Genomic DNA, 3,423 nt, shown 5'->3' with positions numbered 1-3,423 from the left:
GTCGTAGGCGCAAAAACAAAAAGAGTTATCTCCAGAGACAACTGATTGGGTTTCTTTTAAACCAAGGGAAAGGGGATGTGATTGGGTAAGGGAAAAGGTGTGTCTTCTGATTGGCGACTGATGACTGCCACCTGTGATTAGGGCAGAAGGAGAGAAAACAAATACACACAGGATACCTGTGTCCGTAACACTGCCGCATAAATGATGTAATATGCCAGGGAGGTACGTATAGTGTAGCTAAGAAAGAAATACTAAGTTTGTTGTGTAGTAAACTGTGAGTGGCTCACTAATAATTTGGTCCCTTTCCCCCCCTCATAACTTAGCCTACTGTTCTGACTTGGTGGTGCACATGTAGCCTTTAACCTGTTTTAGAGAAATGTCATCATTGAATATTGTAAGCTTACATGCCCCCTTTATCCTACGGTTCTGACTTGGGGTACAGGGAGAATACTGTACTAAACAGCCCATGTTCTGAACTCTGTCCCTGTACATTTTAAAAGTGCGGAACAAAGTTATATTGATTACGTCCGTCCTAGCTCGCTCATTAATGTCTTAATCGAAAATTACGGATTACCTCTTATCCGCTCGTCATTCCCTTATGCCACAGTATGTACATCTCAATTCTCAGTAGAAACCACATTTGTTTTAAGCAAGTCAGCCATATATTTTTTTTAAAAGGCAGTAAATGAGGCTGAATGAACTGTTTCGCTGCCAGACAAGCCTCTGTTGGTACCACTGCTACACCTGGCTAAGGATTCACTCCATGGTGCTGAAAAGAAAGCTCTGCTGTTGGGACATCTTTATGTACTGTAGACCCTGACCGTTTGTGGGCACCGCTTATCACCGTTATAATGCAGTACATGTATTATTTAGTGTTGTGGCTTTGCTGGCATGTATCTAAAACATTTTTTGGGGGCAAGTTTTCCCCACTATGATTTGCATGCAGGAAATCACCGCTGATGCCGTCTGCCATCTGCCCAGTTGAAACCAGGATTAATCCGAGAAGAGCACACTTCTCCAGCATGCCGGTAGCCATCGAAGGTGAGCTGCCGAACTGCAGTCAGGTCACGACCCTGGTGAGGACGACGATCACGCAGATGAGCTTCCCCGAGACGGTTTCTGACAGAAAGTATTTTTGTTTTTTAAACGTTTCTCACCAGGCAGGCCAGAACCCCACCCAAATCAAAACAGGCAGGAATTTCAGGCGATGTTTTCAAAACAGCTCTTACACTAAAAAGGGTATTATCATAATTTAGACCATTTTAAAAAGTATTATTCCAACCTCATATTTCCACACTATATAAAAACACATGAAAATCACCGGCATCATCTCATTTTCTTGTTTCATGATGGGAATATGGACCCCAATATGGAGTGGGTTTTATGCAGAATAATAACAGTATCTGGCTAAAATAATGTACAATACATCGATAAAAAGAGATGTTCGCTCACGGTAAAAAAAAAAAAACCCCACCTCTCTTGTCCCATAAGGCACTGCTTCACGGCTGGATAGCTTGCTCTTCCGCTCTCAAAATCCATTTATCAACAGGGTTACCGCTAAGAACTGCTTTTCCTTGGTTGTAAATATAGCTAGCCCTAACACCTCAGAGCAGGCAAGCTGTTAGACAGGTCATTTTCCTAACCTGGCATAAGGGGTGGGAAACGCCAGAGCACCTGTTTTTACATGCCGAAATTGCCGACTAATGTGCGTTATGACACAGCTGCCTTCGGGCCAGTCAAAAATAGATCCCAGAGGAAGGATAAAAAGGGAGAACAGGCTCAGGAGAGAGAGACCTGCAGTATAGAGAACAGGCCCAGGAGAGAGAGACCTACAGTATAGAGAACAGGCTCAGGAGAGAGACCTACAGTATAGAGAACAGGCTCAGGAGATAGACCTACAGTATAGAGAACAGGCTCAGGAGAGAGAGACCTACAGTATAGAGAACAGGCCCAGGAGAGAGAGACCTACAGTATAGAGAACAGGCTCAGGAGAGAGACCTACAGTATAGAGAACAGGCTCAGGAGAGAGAGACCTACAGTATAGAGAACAGGCCCAGGAGAGAGAGACCTACAGTATAGAGAACAGGCCCAGGAGAGAGAGACCTACAGTATAGAGAACAGGCTCAGGAGAGAGAGACCTACAGTATAGAGAACAGGCTCAGGAGAGAAAGACCTAAAGTATAGAGAACAGGCTCAGGAGAGAGAGACCTACAGTATAGAGAACAGGCTCAGGAGAGAGAGACCTACAGTATAGAGAACAGGCTCAGGAGAGAGAGACCTACAGTATAGAGAACAGGCTCAGGAGAGAGAGACCTACAGTATAGAGAACAGGCCCAGGAGAGAGAGACCTACAGTATAGAGAACAGGCCCAGGAGAGAGACCTACAGTATAGAGAACAGGCTCAGGAGAGAGAGACCTACAGTATAGAGAACAGGCTCAGGAGAGAGAGACCTACAGTATAGAGAACAGGCCCAGGAGAGAGAGACCTACAGTATAGAGAACAGGCCCAGGAGAGAGAGACCTACAGTATAGAGAACAGGCCCAGGAGAGAGAGACCTACAGTATAGAGAACAGGCTCAGGAGAGAGAGACCTACAGTATAGAGAACAGGCTCAGGAGAGAGAGACCTACAGTATAGAGAACAGGCCCAGGAGAGAGAGACCTACAGTATAGAGAACAGGCTCAGGAGAGAGAGACCTACAGTATAGAGAACAGGCTCAGGAGAGAGAGACCTACAGTATAGAGAACAGGCCCAGGAGAGAGAGACCTACAGTATAGAGAACAGGCTCAGGAGAGAGAGACCTACAGTATAGAGAACAGGCTCAGGAGAGAGACCTACAGTATAGAGAACAGGCTCAGGAGAGAGAGACCTACAGTATAGAGAACAGGCTCAGGAGAGAGACCTACAGTATAGAGAACAGGCTCAGGAGAGAGACCTACAGTATAGAGAACAGGCTCAGGAGAGAGACCTACAGTATAGAGAACAGGCTCAGGAGAGAGAGACCTACAGTATAGAGAGCAGGCCCAGGAGAGAGACCTACAGTATAGAGAACAGGCCCAGGAGAGAGAGACCTACAGTATAGAGAACAGGCTCAGGAGAGAGAGACCTACAGTATAGAGAACAGGCTCAGGAGAGAGAGACCTACAGTATAGAGAACAGGCTCAGGAGAGAGAGACCTACAGTATAGAGAACAGGCCCAGGAGAGAGAGACCTACAGTATAGAGAACAGGCCCAGGAGAGAGACCTACAGTATAGAGAACAGGCCCAGGAGAGAGACCTACAGTATAGAGAACAGGCTCAGGAGAGAGACCTACAGTATAGAGAACAGGCTCAGGAGAGAGAGACCTACAGTATAGAGAACAGGCCCAGGAGAGAGAGACCTACAGTATAGAGAACAGGCCCAGGAGAGAGAGACCTACAGTA

Source organism: Salmo salar, chromosome ssa28 (genome assembly GCF_905237065.1).
Source record: "Salmo salar chromosome ssa28, Ssal_v3.1, whole genome shotgun sequence".
NCBI classification, from domain to species: domain Eukaryota; kingdom Metazoa; phylum Chordata; class Actinopteri; order Salmoniformes; family Salmonidae; genus Salmo; species Salmo salar.
Note: the sequence above shows the minus strand (reverse complement) of the source record.